Consider the following 26,631-nt stretch of genomic DNA (forward strand, 5'->3'; position numbering starts at 1 on the left):
CACTTGTCCAACCACCTCAGGGTATTTCTCCTAATCTTCTCAACCACATCCACATCCACCCCACAAAATTCCTTCACTTCATCATTCGTCAACCTGTCCCTCCATGTCACTCCACATGTTCCTCGCAAGCAACTCATTTCCACTGCTCTCACTCTTGCATTGTTCCCCTCTAGCAAGGTCCACGCCTCGCTTCCATACGTCAGGGTAGGGATCACAATGCTATCATGTAGTGACTTCTTAACATCCATACTCATCTCCCTATTTCTCATCACTGCTTTCAGTGAACCAACAACCTTCCTTCCCTGATGTACCCTTTCAAGCACTTCATCCCCCAAACTTCCTGATCATACTATCCAAGTACTTGAATGCACTCACATACTATCCAAGTACTTGAATGCACTCACATACTATCCAAGTACTTGCATGCACTCACATACTATCCAAGTACTTGAATGCACTCACATACTATCCAAGTACTTGAATGCATTCACATACTATCCAAGTACTTGAATGCACTCACATTCTCCATATCCTCACCATCCAATTTCACCGTGCATTCTGTGACTTCATTCTTCTCTAACACCATAACTTTACTCTTGTTTACATTAACTTTCAGATTCCTCTTCCTACACACTATCCCAAATTCATTCACCAAACCTTGCAACTCCCATTCATCTTCACTCAACAATACTGTATCATCAGCAAACAGCAACACCGGAATCTTCCACATCTCACCCCATCCACTGCCCTACCTTGCACCTCCTTTACAACCCCATCCATGTATATATTAAACAGCCATGGAGACATCACACAACCCATTTTCAGTCCCACATTGAGATCAAAGAACTAGCTCACCATCCACTCGCACCGTAGCCCTAGCTCCATCGTAACTACTCTTCACGGCAATTTCCCCTCCACTCCATATGTTCTTAATACTTTCCACATACCTTGTCAATCTATTCAGTCATAAGCTTTCTCCAAGTCCATGAAGACAGCATACACTTTCTTTCCTTTCTCTAGATACTTCTCCATTAAACATCTTAGAACAAATATGTGATCTACACACCCTTATCCCTTTCTAAATCCCCCTTGTTCTTCTCCAACTACCTCCTCTGTTATATGCCTAACCTTATCAATGAATATTCTACCATATATTTTTCCAGTCACACTAAGATGGCAAATACCCCTATGGTTACCACATACTTCCCTCTCCCCTTTTCCTTTGTATAAAGGAACAATTATACCTGATTTCCATCCTCCGGAACCCTTCCCTCTTCCCAGGCCAATCTACACAACTTCCATACCCACTCCACCACAATCTCACCCCCATACTTCAGCATTTCACCACACACTTCATTAATTCCCATCTTGATCTTCATTGCTTCCACTACCTCCGCCCTACTGATCTCTTCCTCCCTCCTCTCGTCTCCTTCTCCCAGCCATTCCCCAACCACTTATACTCGCACTGCTCTCACTCTTTACATTCAACAAATCCTCAAAGTGGTCCTTCCATCTCCTCAATTTCTCTCTCTTCTCCACCAACAGTCTATTATTCCTATCTTTCACTCCCCTACTATTTCCCCTTTCACACTGCCTTACTTTCTTTACCTCCTTCCAAAGCAATTTCTTACTCTCCCTCCATTTCACACTCAGATTCCTCCCAAACTCTTCATCCACTTTCTTCTTACACTCCTTCACCAATCCCTTCACCTCCCTTCTGCTCACATATACCTCTCTCTTCTCTCTCTCATCTTCTCCCCTACCTCTTCTCGCTAGCCATTCAGTATATGCCATCTTCTTTTGTTCCACAGCTCTTTTCACCTCATCATTCCACCATGCTGTCCCTTGCACACCCCTGCATCTCCTCCTCACTCCACAAACCACCTCACACGCTGCACCTATCTCTTCCGTGAATATCTTACATACCTTTTCCACCCTTCCATCTGCTCTAACTCATACCTTCGTAATCTTTCTTCCGCTGTGCTCTTATACTCTACCATTTTCTCATTTTTGCAACTTCTCCACTCTTCTCACAGGAGCTGTTTCCTCCCGTCTTTCCCTTCGTCTCTTCACCCATTTTCTTTGCAGCCTTACCTTGCCTTCACTAAGTGATGGTCCGAGATTTCATTCCCCCACCTTCTCCACACTCTTGCATCCAACACATGTCTTCTCATTCGCTCATCCACACACACGTAGTCTATCATTGCCTTTCGTTCAACAAGTTCACCATCCATCCTCCTCATGACTCCCCATGTATACCTGTGGATCATCTTATGCCGAAAGTAGGTGTTGGCTATTGCCAACAGAAAATAAAATTGCAAAATACAACATTATTACTTCAGCAGTGATGATTAGCTGCTATAAGAATTGAATAAAATAACCAACCCAGTCTTTATTTCAGTAGTGATAAGACAATCGCGGTAAGAATTTAATAACAGCCTACAGTATGTCAGTAGAGTGGTAATGGATGAAGACTTATATTACATATACACACCAGAAAAAGCACGTATCAGTATCACTACAATTATGACGGACGGTATAAGTATTTGCTTGTAATAACCTACATCATGATTCTAGGAGTATCAACTCTTTTGGACACATTATAATAATTATATAAATGAACTATATTATCCTCCCAATACAAACAAGCAGGAGTACTCAGATTGCAGCACCAGTTCCCAACATCTCGTAAAGGGCCGATAATTTGGCTTTGCACTGTGAACTTGACCTACTACAGATGAGTCAAGATTGAAAACTAATCTTTTTAGAGAGGCTGAGGGTTAAAACAGGGATAAAAACTAAAGTCTGATCAAATTAAAAGATCAGTGTCAGAGGGAGGGGTCAGAGTTCAAAATCAACTCCGTTTTGAACAATTTGAGGCAGCGTTGGTTCAAATTCGATCATAACTGAGTTGCCTTTGACCTCTGACCTTGAGCTTTGTTGATTCTTAAACTTTAGTCTCTATCCTTGTTTTAACCCTGAATCTTTCTACAAAGATTAGTTGACATTTGACATTTGTTTATCTTTCTATACTGTATTGACCTTTAACCTAATGTTCTCAAAAACAAGAAGGCATCCTCTTGGGTGGTCAGCTCATTCATCAAGTTGGATCTAAATCATGTCAAAGCTGTTTGAGCTATTTTGTTCACACACAGAAACAGAGAATTAACTTTAAGCTTGCCTTTTGACTGATTTGTCAATACTTTTTCCTCTTCCTTCTTAACTCACCTCTGACACTTTCATCATATCTAGCTCAAATCAGACCATACTGAGCTTACCTTTCCCCGTGACCTTGGCCTTGTACTGATTTTTTTCAGACTGTAATCCAGATTCTTGCATGTTTTGTATCAATCAGATAAAAGCTGTTTCACTAACCTTGCCCTCTGACTTTGACACTGACCTGCTATCAAACACAGTTGGTTTAATCTTTGGTTGACCAATGCCTCCAATACTTTTGGTTAAAACATCAAAACAGAGGTACTCGGTAAACACACACGCGCAAAATATAGACCTTGTTCTGTACCCCTTGGCTTTTGACTCTTCTCAGGTCTGAATAAATTCATTCCTACCTTGCCCTCAACGATTCTTCCAAGGTTCCTTTAAATGGGTAAAAACAGTTACAGTTGACTTTGCCAAGTCATCATTTGACCTAAACCTGTAAACCTGACTGTTGATTAATGTTCTTAACAACTACAGGTTTCTTCATTGCATGACCTTCAACCGTTCCTCCAACTTCGGTGAAAATCGGATAACTTAACCTCCATTTCTCCTCAGCACACACACACTCTGTTGAAACCCAGTTACCTGTTCTGCCTTCGCTAGCGCCGGAGTATTTATATCTGATATATAAAATAATTCAGGCTAAATATTAACAATAATGAAGTCTTATATAATTATGAAAAAAAAAGTCATAGCCTAGCAACTTGCATCGTTCATGCCACTGTAGTGCAAAGTATTATTATCTCAGCACTGATGGCAAACTCTGTGCAAATCATACCATCAAACAGTGTCAAATTGTTTTAGTGAAATTAATACAAACATCAGTGCCTAGGCTACCTACTGTATACACGTGATAGCCATTTATTTTTCAAAGATTTCAAATATATCGTTAACATGCAACCACAGTCTTATTTCAGTGGGTGTCTTGTCAACTATTCGTTATTTTAAAAGCGAATCTACCTTACTCTCCAGCTCATATCCGTCAGCCATCAGAGGAGGCTTGAAACTGTGACTCTTAACTAGGACTGAGAAGTCAAACCATGTTTCTGTATATTGATTTTTGGCGGGCGCATCTGAAAACCAACATAAGATCGACTAAAGCCCGAAGTCTAGCTCTAGGCTCGGTTCAGCATTCAGGCTTTAGGGTTTCAATATGACGTGTCCCTTATCTTGGTTAGTTCTTGCCATTCCCGAACTTTATTTTTTTCAGTAAACCTCTTCAATACCTTAATAAAACTCCGTATGGATTTTGGAGTCCCTTATTAACTCCAACAAATTTATTACTACCCATAAATTCATTGCTACGTCGACGATTTTTTTTTGCCTATATGCATTTGTACCTTATATATTTCCAGTCAGGGTTTTCTATACAGTTGAAAGTTTCCTGCTCACAGGTTTTTCTACTTCTTTATGATGACATACATTAGTTTACTTCTGCTGCCTCCAGATGGTTGTATTCAGCATATGGATCGGATTATGAAATAAACAAGAACGTGTCGCAACTCTCTTCATATGGCACCAGTCATCAATGTTAAAATCTGATTATTAGAATACAACTAACCGGACAAAAACATTCTTAAAAATTACTAAGAATAAAGAGCATGAAAGCAATAAAAACACTATAAAAAAGTGTGGAGTTGCATGGAACATGGGGAGTTACATGGAGAGACAGACTGACAAATGAAAAGTGAAGAAGCACTGTGGTGTGGATGTGGATGTGTTAGAATGCGTTAAGAGAAATAAACTGAGGTGATTTGGCCATATGAAGAGGATGGGGAGCAAGAGACTAATGAGGATAGTGTATGTGAGTGAGGTGGAAGGGGGAGGGAGAAGTAGGGGGAGACCGAGGATTAGATAGAAATGGGGAGAAATGGAGTTCCCCCGAGCTAAGCCCTGTATTGGACTATATAGCCCCGCTAGGGTTACAGGAGGGAGCTACCCCTCCCGGCACGGCAGCCCGGGCGAGACTCGAACTTGCAATCCCCCGATCACAAGTCCGGCGCGCTACCACTGTGCTACCGCGCCCCCCAAGAGGATTAGATAGAGTGGAGAGGTATATGAGAGAGGGGTGTGTGAACTGGGGGGGAGGGCAGCGAAATGGTGGAGGACAGGGCGACATGGAGGCAATTTTTTTGTGACGACCACTTACGGGGTTAAGGCATCTTGCTATAGAAGGACAGACAGAGAAGGAGTGTATGAGTCCAGTCTCCTTCACAAAATTACAAAAATCATCACAAAAATTCTCGTTACCCACTGAATCTGCTGTCCATTAGCTACTGATCTGCCACTGCCGAGGGGAAACTGCAGGAAGTACGATATGAAAGACACATGAAAATGGCAGAAGATGGCACAGCCACCATGATGACCATCTGCAGGGTGTGGGGGTTAGAATATTCAGGTACAATTGCTAGCACTGATAACTGAGACAATGACTGGCGCGATCTGTAGATGTAGCAGAAGTGCGTTTGTTTAACTCTTAGCTTCAGGGGTATGAATGGACTGGTAAACCCTGTCATTAAGATCATATCAAAGTACTGTGCTTCATATTCTTCGTCCATATAGGCTGAAGTTGTCGGCTTACTAAGTATGAGTATGTATACTACACCCATATGGAAGAAAGCTGCAGTACTCGTAACATATAATTCAGTGACCAATAATGTATAGTATTCATTTGGGTAAGTGTCTCAGACTTGGTGGTTCAGGTTTGGTGAAACATGAGTGCACTGAATCAACTGACATTAGAAGTCTTAAGATGCTACAAGGGTAAGGCATGGTTTGCACTCAAGAAAACTAAGGAAAACATAATATTTTACACAGAATACAGTGTTTAGTAGGAACAGTTATATATACAGTAATTATCAGACATGGATGCAGGCAGAATTCGAAGGGTTAAAACGAATCATGCGTTCCTTTTCAGGTTTGACTAGTGGATGATCGTGAAACAAAATCTTTATTTCTAAATGATTTCTATCTTCATGGATGCATAACCTTAATAAGAAAAACTGAAATGACGCAGAATTTAATATTCATATTAACGAAGGTCCCTTTCCTTCACTCAGGTACACACTTCCCGTCCCTTCCACCTCTTTAGATGCAAACACCCCGTCATCCGCACCCATGTATCCACCTCACTGTCTCTCTCTCTCTCTCTCTCTCTCTCTGGGGGCAGGGTGACTTAGTGGTGGAGCGCCTGACTCAAGACCAAAGGGTCGAGAGTTTGCGCCCCGCCTGGGTAGCTGTCCTGCTGGGAAAGGTAGCAGTCTCCCATCACCTAGCTGGGTTATATGGTCTACATGGCCTAGCTCGGGGGACTTTCTGTGTGTGTGTATGTGTGTGTGTGTGTGTGTGTGTGTGTGTGTGTGTGTGTGTGTGTGTGTGTGTGTGTGTGTGTGTGTGTGTGTGTGTGTGTGTGTGTGTGTGTGTGTAAATACCTATCGGTTTTTATTCATCACAGCAAGTGGCTGAAAATACACAGGTCCTTATTGTAGTATCCTCACCTATGTGGGCTAACAGGATGACCCTGGGTGCTCCTGAGGGGCGCCGACACACTACAAAGCCTCACCGAGGCTGAAGTGAGACATAGAGACAAAGGGCAGACCACATAATCTTTACCCCGCTAAGTTTCGAACTCTTGCGGGTTATTCCACCACAGCAATCCTTGAACTATACTTGACAAGTGAGAGATCATCTCATCCACGCATGCAGCGCGGCCTTAGCAGAGACCGAACTCAAGTCCCTTGGAATGGGAGTCCAGTGCTTTATCAACCGCGCCACCAGGTGTGTGTGTGTGTGTGTGTGTGTGTGTGTGTGTGTGTGTGTGTGTGTGTGTGTGTGTGTGTGTGTGTGTGTGTGTGTGTGTGTGTGTGTGTGTGTGTGTGTGTGTGTGTGTGTGTGTGTGTGTGTGTGTGTGTGTGTGTGTGTGTGTGTGTGTGTGTGTGTGTGTGTGTGTGTGTGTGTGTGTGTGTGTGTGTGTGTGTGTGTGTGTGTGTGTGTGTGTGTGTGTGTGTGTGTGTGTGTGTGTGTGTGTGTGTGTGTGTGTGTGTGTGTGTGTGTGTGTGTGTGTGTGTGTGTGTGTGTGTGTGTGTGTGTGTGTGTGTGTGTGTGTGTGTGTGTGTGTGTGTGTGTGTGTGTGTGTGTGTGTGTGTGTGTGTGTGTGTGTGTGTGTGTGTGTGTGTGTGTGTGTGTGTGTGTGTGTGTGTGTGTGTGTGTGTGTGTGTGTGTGTGTGTGTGTGTGTGTGTGTGTGTGTGTGTGTGTGTGTGTGTGTGTGTGTGTGTGTGTGTGTGTGTGTGTGTGTGTGTGTGTGTGTGTGTGTGTGTGTGTGTGTGTGTGTGTGTGTGTGTGTGTGTGTGTGTGTTTTCTTACATAATTGTTCTTTCCTCACTGGATTTTTACAGGACTGAGTCAAGCTCATCATGTCCCGTATATATTACTATTTCATTATATGTGGATTGACTGAAGTAAAATGGAGAGATGAGAGTGTGATAGAATGGGAGTATGGATGGGATATATGTGCGGGAGTAGATGAGAATGAGAGGGCAAAAGAAGGAATGTGTATTGTTGTGAGTAACAGATGAAGGGAGAATATAAGAGAGTTTGGATTAGTTGGCACAAGGATTGTGTGGGTAATGTTGAAAGGTGGATTAATATGGGCGATTGTGTGCGTGTATGCAATGCAAGATCGTGCAAGCAGAGTGAGAGAAGAGTTCTGGACAAATATGGAAGCGTGCATGGAAATATTTGAAAGGAATGAGAGAGTGTTTTACGTTGGAGATATGAATGTTAAAGTAGGGAATGTGAAAGTGGATGGAGTAGTTGGTTAGTGGGATGTGCCCTCAGAGATGGATGAGAATGGCAGTGCTTTAGTGGACATTTGTGCCTGGAGTGGGTTGGTGACAGCCAATATCCTCTTCAGGCATAAAATGATCCGTAGGTATACGTTGCGAGTGATGAGAAGGGTGGGTGATGAACTGAATGAACAGAAGGAAATGATTGATTATGTGTGTGTGGATGACACGATGAGAAGGTGTGTAATGGATGCAAGGTGCATAGAGGTTGGGGGAGTGGACTTTCTGACCACCACAAATAAAATGGAGAAATAGAAGATGGGAAAGACAGGAGGAAGTAGTTCATACAAGGAGGGTGGAATAGTTACAACAGGATGGAAATAAAAGGCAGAATATAAAAGGTAAGTGCAGGAGCGACTGGGCAAAAATGGATTGGAGCAGATGGGGGACATGGAAGGTGTGTGCAAGATATTCACAGAATAAATCTGTGCAGCATGCGAGGTGGTTTGTGGGGTGAAGAGAAGACGAAATGGGGTGCAGGGAACAACACTGTGGAATGAAGAGGTGAGACACACTGTGGCACGAAAGAAGAAAGCATACTGTATAGTGAGTGGACGAGAAACAGGGGCGTGGAAGAAGTTGAGACATGGAAGAGAGAGTTATGTGTAGAGAGGAAGAGAGTTATATGTAGAGAGGAAGAGAGAGGCGAAAGGATTAGTAAGAGAGAGTAAGAAGAGAGTGGATGAGGAATTTGGAAGGAATTTGAGTATAAAGTGAAGGGAATGTAAGAAAATGTTGTGGAAAGAGGTAAAGAGAGTTGGACAGAATGCCAAAGAAGTTAGTTGAGGAGTGACAGATATAAATGGTAGATTACTAGTGAAAGGGAGAAAAAGTGAGTAGATGGAGAGAACACTTTAAGGAAATGTTGAACATAAAGAATGAAAGTAATGCGAGTGTAAGTGGCTGGGGAATGCCTGGGAGATGGAGGGGTGTGGGAAGAGAGGAAGAGATCAGTAGAATGGAAGTTGTGGAAGCAATGAAGAGTCAAAACGGGGAAAGCCCGAGGAATTGATGGAATGTGTGGTGAGATGCTGAAGCATGGGGGAAAGATAGCAGTAGAATGGATGTGGCAGATGTGCAGATTGGCCTCGGAGGAAGGTACAGTCCCGGAGGATTGGAAGTCAGGTATAATTATTCACGTGTACAAAGGAAAGGGGGGAAAAAGAAGTATGTGGTAATCACAGAGGCATTTGTCTTAGTGTAATCGGCAAAGTATATGGTACGATGCTTAATGACAGAGTTAGGGAAATAACAGAGGAATTAGTTGGAGAAAAACAGGGAGGTTTTAGGAAGGGAAGAGGTTGTGTAGATAAGATATTCATTCTTAGATCTTTAGTATAAAAGTATCAAGAGACGGGAATGTTGTATGCGGCCTTCATGGATTTGGAGAAAGCATATGACAGGGTGGATTGACAAGGATTGTGGAAAGTATGAAGAATATATGGAGTAGATGGGAAGCTGTTGAATGCTGTGAAAAGTATTTAAGAGGGGGCTAAGGTAATTTCTATGTAAAGGTTGGATTGAAACAGGGATGTGTCATGTCTCCATGGTTGTACAATCTATATATGGATGGGGTTATAAAAAAGATACAAGGTAGGGGAGTGGATGTTGGAGCGGACTTACTGAGGGAGGGCAGTGTTTGGAAACTCCCTGTAGTGTTGTTTGCAGATGATACTGTGTCGTTAAGTGAAGATGAAGGGGAGCTGCAAGGCTTGGTGGATGAGTTTGGGAGAGTGTGTAAGAAACGGAATCTAAAGGTGAATGTAGGGAAGAGTAAAGTTATGGTCTTCGAGAGAAGTGAAGTCACTGAATGTACAGTGAGGTTGGATAAGAAGGAAATGGATAATGTATGTTTAAGTACTTGGGTAGTGTGATGAGTAAGGATGAAAGTTTAGAGGGTGAAATGCTTGAAAGAGTACAACAAGGAAGAAACGTTGCTGGTTCTTGAGAGCAGTGATAAGAAACAGGGAAGTGAACATGGAAGTGAAAAAGTTACTCCATGGCAGTACTGTGATACCAACGCTAATGTATGGAAGTTAAGTTTGGGCCTTGTTGGAGGGACAGAAGTCAAGAGTGAGAGCAATGTAAATGAGTTATTTGAGAGGAACATGTGGAGTCACATGGAGAGACCGACTGACAAATAAGGAAGTGATGGAGCATTGTGGTGTGGATGTGATAGGAAGCGTTAGGAGAAACACACTGAGGTGGTTTGGCCATGTGGAGAGGATGGAGAGTGAAAGACTGATGAGGAAAGTGTCTATGAGTGAGGTGGAAGAGGGAGAGGGAGGGAGAGGCCAAGGATGAGATGGAGGGATGGAGTTGAGAGGTACAGTATATGAGAGGGGGGGGTGAGCTGGGAGCCGGGCTGCAAAATAGCAGGGGACAGGACGACTTGGAGGCGATTTGTGTGTGGACACCCCTTAAGAGATTAAGGCGTCTGGCAATGGACAGATAGATTATATTTTAATTTAACCCATCCCGTCTGAGTGTCACATATACTGTAAATGTCCTCCCATGACCGTCCGGGTGGCACGTGTACATGATCTAGTGTTATGCAGCATTGTTTGAATATTCTGTGGGTTATTACCACTGAGAACCCTCCTGACATCATCAGAAGCTTAAATAATAATACATTATCATTTGCACTGACATGAGCTCTTCATACGTATAATTTTGTCTCAGGAAGCTAAAGGGGATATCCTATGGGACATCGCAGACCTGCAGTACAAGAGTTACCTAAAACTGAACCCAGTGACAGAGTTTGTATCCGACCTGGACACGTTGGTAAGAAGGGGTGACCATGTGATTATCGCCACTGACACCAGAACACTTCCCACGACTGCACAGGCCTTTTCTTGCACAGGTGAATATCGGAAAATATGATTGCAAATATGACAATCTCTCTCTCTCTCTCTCTCTCTTATTAGAGCTCCTTCAGGCCAAAAGGCATATTCATCATGTTATACAAGACACCATCTTAAGTAAATATTTCCTTTTTGTCTTTTTTTTTTTTAATCGTATTATACAGTATATGACACCATCTAAAGTAAAAATTTCCTTTTTGTCTATTATTTTGTGATAGTACAGGGCACCCATGATGTATGTGAATAACAGAAGAAAGGAGAAAATCTTACCTATTCCTGTGACGTTGAAAACCCTATAAATGTGATTCGAGGTGAACATAATGAGAACTAGTAAAAATATTAACGCGATCACTTTCTACACCTTTGTTTAAATCACCGCAAGTAATGTTCTTGAAAGAACCTGTGCAAGTGAAAACAAATGTGTTGACAACATTCACTTTTATCCTCGCTTTAGATTCCCTCTAAGACTTTATTTTCTGGGGGGGGGGGGAGGCGAACATAAGTAGGTAGCTTTTTTTTTTTTATTGGTCATATTCTTTACCCCTTCTATGAAGTTCTACAGGGGTCAACTGAGGAGCTGTGGGAAACGAGGAATAATTATGTCGTTTTCTTTACCTTCCTTAATTTCCATGAGTAATCTCTCTCTCTCTCTCTCTCTCTCTCTCTCTCTCTCTCTCTCTCTCTCTCTCTCTCTCTCAGTACTGATATATATATATATATATATATATATATATATATATATATATATATATATATATATATATATATATATATTGTTACGGAACAGAGAAAGATAATGTACACTTTAAGTGAGAATACTAAAAATCACTACTGTCCCGTAAAGTTCCAGGTTCAAAACAAAAGAGTTAGGTAAAATTACAAGTTAAAGTTTAATGCTTAAATTAACAACAAAACATTCAGGACTCATAAGGATAATGTAATGGCAAATAAACAGGTTAAATATATGGTTAACTGCATTAGCCTCTATTAACACGAAATTAGCAAGAGTAAATTTATCTAAGTCAGCCCTGATAAAATGAGATACCAGATAATACTCAGTGAATGCCAGATAAATAATTACAGATACAAAATAATATTAAAACTGATGGACATAAAGATCCCTACATGAATTACAAAAAACTTCACTAGGCCTACAAATTAAACTTATGCTATACAGTACAAGAAAAATGCAACAACAGTTATACTCAAATTACACACAGCTGCTAGATGGTTGGAGACTTCTTGAGCACTCACAATAATAATATCTGTACAGGGGAGGACAGAGATGTGAACAAAATGAGGAGCAGATCTAAGTGGCAATGATGCAGAGATTGAGCTCATTATATAGGGGCTAGCAGAGCTTGATACAACTTGTAATAAGGACGCGCAAATGAAGCGATGGGGACAAACGGTCGACAATCCCGCACTGAATAACAGAAAGGACGACTTACTCTACTATAACGGTAGAAGGGGGGGACTGAGTCAGAACACGCTCGTGATCAAACATGCAGCATACTGTGCGTTAAAATTACACAAAGGATGATGAAATCATAAGCTATGTAACACCTCCCCACAAAGAAAAAGAAATTTACAAAGGAAATTTCTTATTACTCTAAAACAATCTGTACATGGCATTACAGAACATGCAAATGTCTTTCCTAATGTTACAAAACATGAGATCTCCCTAGCACGTTCAGTCATAGGTACTTGCCAGTATCCCTTTAACAAATCAAACTTACTTATGTACCTAGCCTTTCCGATCTTGTCTATGCAATCTTCCACACGAGGGAGAGGGTAAGTGTCTGTTTTAGTTATCTGATTAACACGTCTGTAGTCAATGCAAAGCCGCTGTGACCCACCTGGCTTAGGGACCAGAGTGACAGGAGAACTCCACTCGCTCTGACAGGGCTCAATCATCTTGTGGTCCAACAGGTAGCCAAGCTCCTTCTGGATGAGAGGAACTTTCACTGGGTTCACACGGTAAGGAGGCAATTTAATTGGCTTTGCGTCTCCAACATCGACATCATGCATCAACACAGTGGTTCTTCCTGGAGTGGCACGGAACACTTGCGGGTACTCCTGCAGTAATGCCGAAAACTCCTGCCTTTCCTTGGGTGGTAGATGAGAAAGCTTAGTCTGGAGATCATTCATGATATCAGGATTCTTCCCCAAACTATCACTCAGGCTCATACTGCATGGGAGAGCTTCACTTGCAGACTCGGGTGGAACAGCTACAGTGCAGACTGGATTATTTTCGTCCCGCCTGTGATATAAATTTAGCATGTTGATGTGACATAGTTGCTTGCTCTTTCTACGATCTGGTGTGGCGATGACATAGTTGACATCACTGAGTTTCTTCTCCACGAAATAAGGGCCACTAAACTTGGCTTGAAGAGGTTGCCCATGAACTGGTAGCAGAATCAAAACCTGATCTCCTGGCTGAAAGTGGCGTAACCTGGACTTCTTATCATACCAAGTCTTCATCTTCTCCTGAGCAGCTCCTAAATTCTCTCTCGCCAGCTGTAAAGCAGTGGACAGCCGTTCTTTGAACTTCATCACATACTCCAGCAGGTTGACGTCATCTTCCTCCGACAGCCAGCATTCCTTGAGTAGCTTAAGGGGTCCTCTTACTTCATGGCCAAACAGTAGTTCAAAGGGTGAGAAGCCCAGTGATTCATTTGGAGATTCTCTTGCGGCAAACACAACGAATGGAAGACCTTTATCCCAGTCTTTCTGATGTTCCAAACAGTATTTCTTGAGCATCGATTTGAGTGTTTGATGATATCTCTCCAACGCTCCTTGGGTCTGGGGATGGTAAGCTGAAGACGTGATCTGGGTGATGCCCAACTCTTTCAGAGACTGCTTGAAAACGTTTGACATGAAATTACTTCCCCGGTCTGACTGTACCTCCTTAGGCAGACCAAACTTTGTGAAGAACCCCAGCATTTCCTTTTTCTTTAGAATATCTCTTGTGAGTGAGAACATACTCATCAGCTAAAACTGCAGCATCAGACAAATTATCTATTCTTTTCTCATCAAGATATAGGCTTACATCTTTATAAATACACCTTTTGAAGTCCTCCAGCAAAATCATCTGCTTAAATTTACCAAAATCAGAATCCACTTTCTTAGAATTTAACCACTGCTCCAACAAATCTTCTTTGATTTTTGCATACTCAACATGGGATTGCTTATCTTGCTTGTAAGTTGTCCTAAATTTTACTCTATAAGCTTCAGGAACAAGCTCATAGGCCTTAAGAATCAAGCTCTTAACTACATCATAATTATCAGACTGATCCTGAGGCAAAGATGCATAAGTTACTTGAGCTTTACCGGTGAGAACAGTTTGAAGGAGTACTGGCCAATACTCCTTAGGCCAATTAAAACCTGTAGCTACCCTCTCAAACAACTGAAAATACTTTGTTAAATCAGATTCATTAAACGGAGGGACAAGTTTAACATTTTTAGCCACATCAAAATCATCAGAGCAAGATGATCCAGTTCCACCTTGTTTCATGCGATACTCATGGTCTGCCTGAATCCTGGCAAGCTCAATTTGTGCCTGAGCCCGTACCTCTGCCTCTTGAATACGAGCATTTGCCTCCTTAACATCAGCCTCCTTAGCACGTGCTTGAAATTCAGCTTCCTTCACACGAGCCTCCTGCAGGGCTAGCTGTAACTTAGCTAATTCAATCTGCGTTTGCTCATTTGGAGGAGTTACATTAAACAAGCTTTTATTAATCATGCCAACAATTTGATCTTTAGAATGATGAGAGTGAACTGCAATTCCCAATTGTTGAGCAACAAGCTTAAGTTCATTCTTTGTTCTGTTTTCTATATCACACACTGTTTGCACATTTGACAAAAAGTCTTTGGCTTCATCAAGTGTAGAAATAGTAGCCATCATGAATATATCACAGTCACAAAATATCAAACAATATCCTTATGATAATATCCTGAATATCCTGATATGAGGTCGCCAAATTTATGTTACGGAACAGAGAAAGATAATGTACACTTTAAGTGAGAATACTAAAAATCACTACTGTCCCGTAAAGTTCCAGGTTCAAAACAAAAGAGTTAGGTAAAATTACAAGTTAAAGTTTAATGCTTAAATTAACAACAAAACATTCAGGACTCATAAGGATAATGTAATGGCAAATAAACAGGTTAAATATATGGTTAACTGCAATAGCCTCTATTAACACGAAATTAGCAAGAGTAAATTTATCTAAGTCAGCCCTGATAAAATGAGATACCAGATAATACTCAGTGAATGCCAGATAAATAATTACAGATACAAAATAATATTAAAACTGATGGACATAAAGATCCCTACATGAATTACAAAAAACTTCACTAGGCCTACAAATTAAACTTATGCTATACAGTACAAGAATAATGCAACAACAGTTATACTCAAATTACACACAGCTGCTAGATGGTTGGAGACTTCTTGAGCACTCACAATAATAATATCTGTATAGGGGAGGACAGAGATGTGAACAAAATGAGGAGCAGATCTAAGTGGCAATGATGCAGAGATTGAGCTCATTATATAGGGGCTAGCAGAGCTTGATACAACTTGTAATAAGGACGCGCAAATGAAGCGATGGGGACAAACGGTCGACAATCCCGCACTGAATAACAGAAAGGACGACTTACTCTACTATAACGGTAGAAGGGGGGGACTGAGTCAGAACACGCTCGTGATCAAACATGCAGCATACTGTGCGTTAAAATTACACAAAGGATGATGAAATCATAGGCTATGTAACAATTTATATATATATATATATATATATATATATATATATATATTTATGTATATTATATATATATGTATGTATATTATATATATATGTATGTATATTATATATATATATGTATGTATATTATATATATATATGTATGTATATTATATATATATATGTATGTATATTATATATATATATATATATATATATATATATATATATATATATATATATATATATATATTGTCCAATATACGTTTACCGTATATCTTTATCCCTAGGACGTACTTTAATATTTTAGTTACTGTCCAATTACTAGGTTCAACTTAGGAGAGACTTTTTTGCAATGAAAGAGTAAGTGAATGTTATATTTAACCCAACCAGGTCAGAAATCTCCCTTGAGTTGATTAAAATCGTCTGAAGTTATTGGAATGAGGTGGTTTATATTCTTATGTAGATTATTAATACATTCATTATATGTATTACTACGTATAGGTGTCTCCACTCGGAAGAAAAAAAAAAAAAGATTTCTTGTACCCGAGAAACCTCTTATATTGTTGGGTGATAAACAGATAACCGGGCACGAGAGCATAAGGCTGACGATCTGCCGGCCAACGCCCCAAACCATTCAAAAGATCCGTATAACCATCATATGCATGCTTGATGGTCTACTGGACATAGGTGCTTCAAACAGATGTGTTCCATAATAGTTTAGGTTCGATGGTTGACTAAGATTTATTGTCCAAATAACCTATTGCTGCTCAGGAGACCAAAGACTGGTCTCTCGCCTTTAATGACTGGCTGTAAACCTTAATCCCGAACCTCTACACTTCTGATGAGTCAATAACAGACTCAGTGATGATGGATACTAACGATGCAGTCTGCATTAAAAAAAAAAAATAAATAAATAAAGTAAAAGTAAGATTGTATTAACAATCTCTCGTACGAGACAACTCTAGGATTCTGTTCCAGTAAGTCACAGGAGTTCGGGAGGGCTAAGAGTGAACTGTAAAATAAGTCACTAAGGAAGAAGTGCCACGAAGTATTCCACGTTAATAATGATGTCTAAGTAATGTGCACGTTAAATAGTCGGGGATGCAATTGATAACCCATCCACCTTGCAACTAAAAGGGTCCGAGGTGGGTTCTCAGGCTGGTCAAACTGTCAGGCAAGATATGTCTCTTTTTCTGTAAGTTACATTGCCAGCTCTCTCAATGAACTCCTTTACTTCAGCATCTTCTTTAACTGGGTCATTGTTTCTATACTTTGTGCATTTTACTGCCATCTCTTCGGACTCAATACTCAGTTGTAACAATAGGTTAGCTTTAGAACATGATGCTAGTCACGAAGTAGTGTACTGAAGAAGATGTAGTGTATTATTGTCTCTTCTGCCACCGAGGTACGTGTAATAGGCTGCAAAAGGATGTAAATCAGCGACAAGGTAAAGCGAATGAAGTAAAATTCCAGGTAATTATTTTTCGTAGTGAAGCGTCAATGAAGTCTTTCCTAAGCTGAATACAAGAACCTGATTGTAACCTGAAAATAACAAATTAGTAGCATGTAGACAGCACTTTGAGGATGCATTCCTCCACCACCTCCTAGACCGAACAACGTAGATCACCACCAAAATTGTATCACCTCTTTATTGGCACATGACCCAAAGATCCTCAAAATATAATTGAAATGAATCAGTTACTTGTTAAGATCTCTTGTGGACAATCAAAGAAACAAACAAGCGAAAATGCCTGGATCTGTATCTGGATCCGGATCCGCCTCAGAATCAAACCAACTTTTCCCTGGCCCCTCCAGATACCCCTCCAGATAATTTTAACGAAATTCGACGGTAACTTTTTAAAGATATTTGATAAACAGACCAACAGACAGACACGGGTGATCACATAACCTCCCCCCAACTTCGTTGGTAGAGGTAATAATTGCGATAATAATTGCAGCAGCAAGAACAACAACAACAAAAACAATATTTATAATAATAATAATAATAATAATAATAAAATAGAAAATGCCATTAGTAAGTTCAGTACCTCACCACATGACAAGGTAGGCCTATTCTGTCTTGTACATGTGACCTCAGTATATATATATATATATATATATATATATATATATATATATATATATATAAGCAAATCTTGATCTTTGACCTTAACTGTGACCTTGCATTTTAGGTTAAGGCCATTCATGCTTGGTAGCCATGCATAACATACAGTAGTAAGTTCTATTAATATACCAAGTTTGGTGTTTGTAGCTCAACTCTATTTTTTTTATTTTTTATTGTGCACTCACTGACCCCAAACTACTTTCCATTGACCCCTGGGCGACCTCAGAAACTACTGGCTCAAATGGGCCCATAGTCATTCCAGACTTGCTCCCTGACCTTGGCTATGTCCCATAAAACTTTCAAGTCTATACCTTTAGCGGTTTCTGCGATTCCTCAAACAGACTATTCTCGTAGGTTTTTGGCTGTACCTGGAAAACCTGTACTGGGAACTGGATGATACTGGGTCATATGAAGCCGCCAGCTGCGGGACTCAGATGGCCAAGTATGATGGCCATTGCTTTGAAATTTTGTGAATAAAAACAATATACTTCTTCTTCTTCTTCATAAGAATAATAATAATAATAATAATAACAATCATCATCATCATCATCATCATCCGGACCTCCTTTCCCATCCTAGGGCAGGAGTAGCAATGTCCAGACAGCGCCAAATTTGCTCAATCCAATGGGCCACGCTTCCATTCATTCATCATTCAAGCCCCCGGAATCCTGGCTCTATTGGATACGCCAAAAACATTCACCATGTTCTGTAGCTTCACATAATCGTATCCGATAGAGTCAATCCAGACGCTGCCATATTAAAAAGGGGTGCCAAAATCACTGATCATGCACTTCTCACAAAATTCATCCAGCCAGCTCGAACTCCTGTTATTTCCCTAGCCTCACCGACTTCCAAACCTCTCTTCCTCACACATTCATCCACCACATCTCTCGACCTTCTCCTTGGCCTACCTCGCCTCCTCCCTCCTTCGAATTCGCTCAGATATACATTTTTCACAACCCTATTGTTATCCATTCTCTCCACAAGACCATACCATCTCAGCCCATTCTCTTCGATTCTGGTGTCCATCGACTTCCTCACTCCCCATCTTTCACGAATCACATTGTTTCGTATCCTATCCACCCTCTGTATTCCACATACATTCCTCAGCAGTCCCATCTCCACAGCTCTTACTCTTGACTTTTCATTTTCACGCCACACCATAGTCTCACATCCATATGTTAAAGTTGGCACGAACACGCCTTCATGTAAGCCTCGTGCATCTGCAACACTCAAGCCTTTGTTTCTTATCAAGGCCTTCATTGCACCAGCTACTTTTCTTCCTTGTGTCACTCTGCTTTCAACTTCTTTTGCACATTATCCTCTCTTTTCTATCACTGTACCCAGGTATTTGACCTCTCTCACCAATTCCAGTCTCTCTCCATTCACTGCTACATCGCACTGGGAGTCACCTTCTCTCTCAATAACTATCACTTTACTCTTTTCTACATATACCCTCAAGGCACGACGCTTACAGACATTAGTAAAACTCTTCACTAGCCTACCAAGTTCCTGTCCAGTAGGTACTTGCAAGCAGTACTGTATCATCAGCATACAACAAATTTGAGATATTCCATCCATCACCATTCTTCACCAACGCCATCCCTCTCTCCATTGCTCGTGTTTTTACTTCTCTCATCACCGCATCCATATATACAGTATACTGAACAACCGTGGGGAGATCACACAACTTTGTCGCACGCCCACACCGATCGTGAATCATTCACTTAGATGCCCATTAACCCATGCACATGCTTCACTACCATCATAAAAACTCTTGACGGCACCTAGCAGCTTACCGTCTACACCATACATGCGCAAAACTTTCCACAGTCCACCATTGCCCACTTTGTCATATGCTTTTTCTAGATCCGTGAATTCCATAAACACCTTATGGTCCTTCTCACAAGTCTTCTCTACTATCTGTCTCACTGCAAATATTTGGTCCACACATCCTCTGCCACTCCTAAAGCCACCCTGTTCGTCACTCACTAGGACATCTGATATCTCTCTTACTTTCTCTACAATAATTCTTCCATATACCTTCCCTACCACACTCAATAAACTTACGGCACGATAATTCTTGCACTCACTTCGCTCACGTTTATTTTTGTACAGAGGTATAATCACAGCCTTCTTCCACTCTGTAGGCACAGTTTCACTCATACATGCCTTCTTACATATCTCCAACAAACACTTCATTCCACTCTCTCCACTACACTTAAGCACCCTGCATACACCTCATCAACCCCAGCTGCATTCCCATTTTTCAGCCGCTTTACATTACTCATCACCTGTGCGTGTGTCACGTCTCCAGATACTGCATTCCTTCTCTGCACATCCGCCAAACCAATCATGTTTACAGCTGCTCTGCTCTCTCTATTCTCAATAATAATAATAATAATAATAATAATAATAATAATAATAATAATCTATCTATCTATCTATATACCTAGGCTGCTTCCCCCAAGGAAAGGGAGGTAGCCGAGACAGGACGACACACTCCCCATTTACCCATCCATTCAAACACATTCATTCGCATCTTAGCCCCAAAGGGGAGAACGGACAGATCTTCACCGCACCACACCGCACAAGGGTCAACTGCGCAATGCAATCAGTGACATCCGCAGCAGGGCCCTGCAGCAGAACTGGTTTACCCCTGCCACATCATAACAGACCCATCCCCTTACCCGCACCTGACCTGACTAGCTGATCAGACCAAATGCGGGAGAATATCCCCTCAGGGCTGCGTCATCACTTATTCGTTCACAATTTCTCTCCATTTATTTCTGTCACGCACAGCCACTCTTCCTTGCTCAACAGACATCCCTCTCGCATCCAGCACTCTCTTCACACTGTCCATCCATCATATTCGTGGTCTTCCTCTCAGTCTTACACCTCTCACATCAGATCTAGTTATCTTTTTCACCAATCGCTCATTATCCATTCTCTCCATATGCCCAAACCATCGCAACACCCTCTGTTCAACTCTACCAGCCATCTCCCGAACAACTCCAGTTCTCCTTCGCACTTCCTCATTTCGCACCCGATCCATACGTGTCACTCCACACATACTCCTCAGACACCTCATCTCCATTACATTCAAACTTTTCCTCTCTGCTACACCCATATTCCATGTTTCAGCCCCATATAACGCAGTCGGTACCACAACACCCTCATACAGCCTTCTCTTTACATCCATTCTAAGCGAACGATATTTAAACACTTTTTTCATTCCTCCCAGCACCTTTCCTACTTCATTTATTCTAAACTTCACTTCTGCATCTATTCTTCCATCCACAGCAACATGTGACCCTAGATATTTAAAACAATCTACCTCCTCAAGCAACTCACCATTCAAAACTATATTCATCCCCCTACCATCTACCAACCTCGTACACTTCATCACTTTACTCTTATTCCCATTTACTTTCAATTTCCTCCTTTCACACACCCTTCCAAACTCCTCTACCAACTGTCTCAATCTCTCCTCTGAATCAGTCACCAGTGCAATATCATCTGCAAACAGCAGCTGCTTCAGATTCCACTCTCCACCATCAACATTCACCAGACTCAGACCTCCACCTAAAACTCTTGCATTCACCTCCCTTACAACACCATCCATGTAAATATTAAATAACCAAGGTGACATCACACATCCCTGTCGCAGCCCCACTCTCACGGGAAACCAATCACTCACAGCATTTCCCACTCTTACACACGCTCTACTATTTACATAAAAACTTTTCACCCCTTTTAGTAACCTACCATCAAGTCCATACAATCTTAAAACAGTCCACAAAGCCTCCCTATCAATTCTATCATACGCTTTCTCTAAATCCATAAATGCCCAAAACACATCCTTGCCTTTCGCTAAATACTTTTCACACACTTGTCTCACAGCAAACACCTGATCAACGCATCCCCTCCCTCTCCTAAAGCCACACTGCTCATCACCAATCACTCCCTCTGTACCCTCTCTAACTCTCATAATTAACACTCTACCATACACCTTACCTACAACACTCAACAGACTTATACCCCTAAAGCTAGTACATTCATACTTATCACCCTTGCCTTTATACAACGGGACCACACAAGCACTTGCCCAGTCAATTGGCACCATACCTTTCTCAAAGCACACATTCAACAATCTTACTAACCAGTCAACAATAGTCACTCCACCACCCTTCAGGCATTCCACAGCACACCCATCCATACCTGCAGCTTTCCCTGTTTTCATCTCCTTTACTGCCTTTTCCACTTCCTCCTTCGTGATCAAAGAATCATTCAACTCTCCCAACACATTTATTCCTTGCACCCTTCCATAATAATAATAATAATAATAATAATAATAACAATAATAATAATAATATAACAATTATTATTATTTATTTCTTGCACCATTCCATAATAATAATAATAATAATAATAATAATAATAATAATAATAATAATAATAATAATAATAATAATAATAATAATATAACAATTATTATTATTATTATTATTATGATTATTATTGTTGTTGTTGTTGGTATTATTACTACTATTACCGTATTATTACTATTATTATAAAGCAAAGAGGAAAATTCATCTGAAAGGTTGGAACATCGGAGTGCACCGTGTTAGCAAAGTACTTGCCTTAAAGAATCCAACAATTTTTTATTCAGCTGTAATTTGATCGTCGTAGCCTCTACTACATACATGCAGAATTTCAGAATGAGAAGCTAACTATGCATTTTAAGTAAATTAAGAAATAACTAAAATATAAATAATTGAAACTAATTATGGAAAATATCATGTCTGTTTCTGTCACGAAATCTAAATAGTAAAGTCAAATTATGTATGTGTTTCTGTCTGTCTGTCTGTGCGTTTGTTCGTTTCCATCACGATAACGGTAATAGATATTAACGTAATTCTTGTTCCACCAGGTTGGGGTAAATCCAGTGCCTGACTTCTATCTAAGAGGTCCAGGGTTCAATTCCCAGTCAGGAGTGTACAAATATATTTGTACACAAGCGTTCAATGTGTCTCTCAGACATCTAAAGACGCTCGTGTTGTGTCTAAGTTTAGATTAAAACTGCTCTATCACTTGCCGAGTTGCTTGGGGCTGTGAAATGATCCTGATGTGTTGTGACTGAAATATATTCTTCCATAATGGATTTACGTGGTTCATCCGAAAAATCAGGTGTCACAGCTTTTATCACGCCGTGGTCGAATGGTATCAGTGCCTGACTTCTGTCTAAGAGGTCCAGGTTCGATTCCCAGTCAGGAGCGTACATATATATATATATATATATATATATATATATATATATATATATATATATATATATATATATATATATATATATATATATATATGCTTGCTTCTTACGTCCACAGTCAGGACTTTCCTGGATATGATAGTTCCATATATAGTGATCCACTTAGGAGATGTGGAAACTCATTCTTACAAGAGGGATCCAGACTGATATACAAAAGATTCATCTTTTGTCGGAACGGTGTTATTCTAGACTATTTAACCATAACACTCCTTGTTGGATAGCACCGCTGAACAGCGAAACTTCATCCCATACATATAATGGAGAACTTGAGCTGTTACATTAAGAAATATTTTATCAGCAACCAATGTATGAAATTTATAGTTATTGAAATTTGAGCACCGCGCCATTCCAGATGAATTATCTGTAATGGTTAATTAGCCTTCAATTATCATTTCTCATGGACAGTTGCAAGTTCAAAATGTATAAAATATATTACAAAATGGTAACATACAGCCTCAGTTGATAATCTCGCCTGACAGAGACATGGAGGGCCAAGCAGCGTATACCAGACTAGTGATAGCCGACCGTTCAAGGATCGTGTGGATGTGGCTGGCAGGCGTGGCTGCACGAGACAGAGTCCTGGAAACCAGTGCCAGTCTGTCCACCGTGTACTGCTAGATCCGACGCTGGCAGAAGGAAGGCACGCTGGCTCCAAGACCATTTTGGGAGAGGTGCCCAAGGCCAATAGAATCCTGGGACCTGGCTATGTCTGACTCTGCAGTGCACCCACAGCACAAACTGTCATGAACATCCGCAATGTTGTATGGTTCACGAAGCTCCCAGTTCCACTTTAATACAAATCATGTTTGCCAATACAGGGCTGATGACTCTAATGATAACATAAGTACCGTAAACTTAAGACATGAATCATAGAAAAAAATCGCCAAAATTCGCCACTGGCATCCGAAATTTATGGCTCAGTTATGCATCTGGGGACATAGGTTTACCTAGTTCTCTTTTACTTCACACTTAGGCGGCTGGCTAACACTCCCATGATGAGAGAAACTTGAAATGTTTTTCTGTGCCTAGAAGGAAAATGACTGACAAGCCCACACCGTGAAGCAGACATGGGCGATTAGTAGTCACTCCTTTGTTCGTGACTGTTTCTGTACAATATTTTTACTGTAGGTAATTTATTAAAATTAACATATAATAATTGTGTTCAGTAACAATGCGTCTGATTGTATAAATAAGTCTGGTGTATGTCATGTCAACATTATTTGTAACGAATTACAAGTCTCCTTATATTTAAAAAAAACATTAAGGTTAATATACTGTTTATTAACTTCAAATATCACCCTGGACAATCACCATCTTTGCTGAAATATTATCAAATAGAATGTAAAGCGAAGAACCCAGTGATAAGAACACAGTGTCATAAAACAAATTTACCCAGTTCACTTCAACTCAGTCTAAAAGTGCCATAGCTGCACTTAGAATGCTGAGTAGTAACAATAGATTAGCACTAGTATATGATGCTCGTCACGAAGAAGTGATATGGAAAGGATATACAGCAGCAGTGTTGCCATTTTCTGCCACTGAGGTACGTGAAATAAGATGTGGAAGGACGAAAATCTGGTTCAAGTTAAAATGAACGAATTATAACAAGCAAGAGGAACAAAATATAGTTTACTAACATCCAAAACCATAACCATTATATTTCTTTATATTTCTGCTCCTTCCTGACGATTTTATGCCAGTTTAGGAAAGACCTCTCCAAGTGAGTGAACTGATGAAAACTATAACCAACACCTCCATAAAGCCCCTCTTAACCTATAATCATCAAGTGACACAATGATTATAAAAAGAATGGAAATACTACATTATATAATTAACTCTTCATATAGATTGTCTTTCCATATAATACCCGTGTAACATATGAGGAAAACAGTAAAATATGTTGCTGTGCTCGAGTTATGAATAACCTCTTACTCCTGGCAATCTCTAATAATTTTGTTTCAGTTACCTTTAGCCTATGTAAGCAAGACCCCCCCTCGTGGTGAAAGGGTATGAACGAATCCCTATAACAGTTTAATAAGTGTCTCCAAACCTGAAACACACACACACACACACACACACACACACACACTCACTCATTTTGAGGCCTGGGACGTCTTTTAATCCTGCTTCAGCTAACTTAGCTCATTTCATGCAGCTTAGGCGGGATCTCTCTTAGTGAAGGTGTCTCCATGTTGACTTTTTTTTTGTCTGGTGGTGATAAAATGCAAAAAGGAAAAAAGTACAACTGGGTAAAAGGCAATAAGATTCAGAGGTCGAAGTCGTAGTGAATGAGAGAATACTCCTGATAATCCTTGCACACAAATGTCATGTTACGAGTACACCTCACACTTCTGAAAACAGGCGCTATTAATAACTTATGTATAGAATGATTTGCGTAGATGACGAATAAAACATCGTCCACTCCAAAACGTAGTTTTGTAATTCTGTCCGACAAGGAGATTATGTTTACATCCTTGTTTGTTTGTTTGTTTTTCTGTTAGCAGGATCACTAAAGAATTTAAAGAAATTTGAACCAAATTTGGTGGGTAGATAGCCCATGTCCCAGGGGCTAATCGATTAACTTTTGGGACCGATCCGGTTCGTATTACAGATTCTGGATCCTGGAAACACTTTTGGCGAAACCCAAATCAAAGATGAGAAAACCTAATCCATTATGAAGAGTGGTTTGGAAATTACGTTGCCCTTGTCGGAGAGATGCGCTCCACTGAGTATCCCTCTAGTTTTAGATGTGTTCGTCATCCATATCAGTGCGCCATCAACTGTTCAAAATGAAGAATTATACCCCCAAATTTTAAGCTGTACCCAAAGAGATTGTGACCAATCATGCAATCATTATTAGGTCTATTAAAATTAGTACTTTTCCAGCAGAACATACTTGGGGTTTAATTCTCTTGGAATTTACCTGGAAAGAAGATATTACCTCTCTTGTAAAATCTGCTTCCAAGAGAGGTGTGCTAATCCGACTCCGTACCTTCTTTACCCCTGCACAGTTGTTGACTTCATACACGAGCTTTATTCGCCTCTGTATAGAGTACAACTCTCATGTATGGGGAAGCTCTTCTGAACAGCGTGGAGTCAAAGGCTTTTCGTTTCATTAACTCTCCACCTCTTACTGGCTCCTTCAACCTCTGTCTCTTGTCCGGACTGTTGCTTCTTTATCACTTTTCTATCGCTGCTTCAATGATCACTGCTTCTCTGAACTGTCTGCTTGTATCCCTCCACCACTACGGCGGGCACGTAGCACCTGTCTAGCAACAAACTGTCATTCCTTTTCTGTCCAACTATCTAATGCAAGAGATAACCACTACCCCCAGTCCTTCATGTATGCAACAGGTCAACCCTGGAACTGTCTCCCTCTGTCTGTTTTTCCTACTGCCTACCATCTCCAGTCTTTCAAACGCAGTGTGCCCAGGCATCTCGAAATGATTGGATATTGAATTTGGCCGTCTGTTTTCTTGTTTAAGTGTTTTTTCTTGG

Source organism: Coenobita brevimanus, chromosome 40 (assembly GCF_032717465.1).
Source record: "Coenobita brevimanus isolate Jiangsu-jjx chromosome 40, ASM3271746v2, whole genome shotgun sequence".
Classification (NCBI taxonomy): Eukaryota; Metazoa; Arthropoda; class Malacostraca; order Decapoda; family Coenobitidae; genus Coenobita; species Coenobita brevimanus.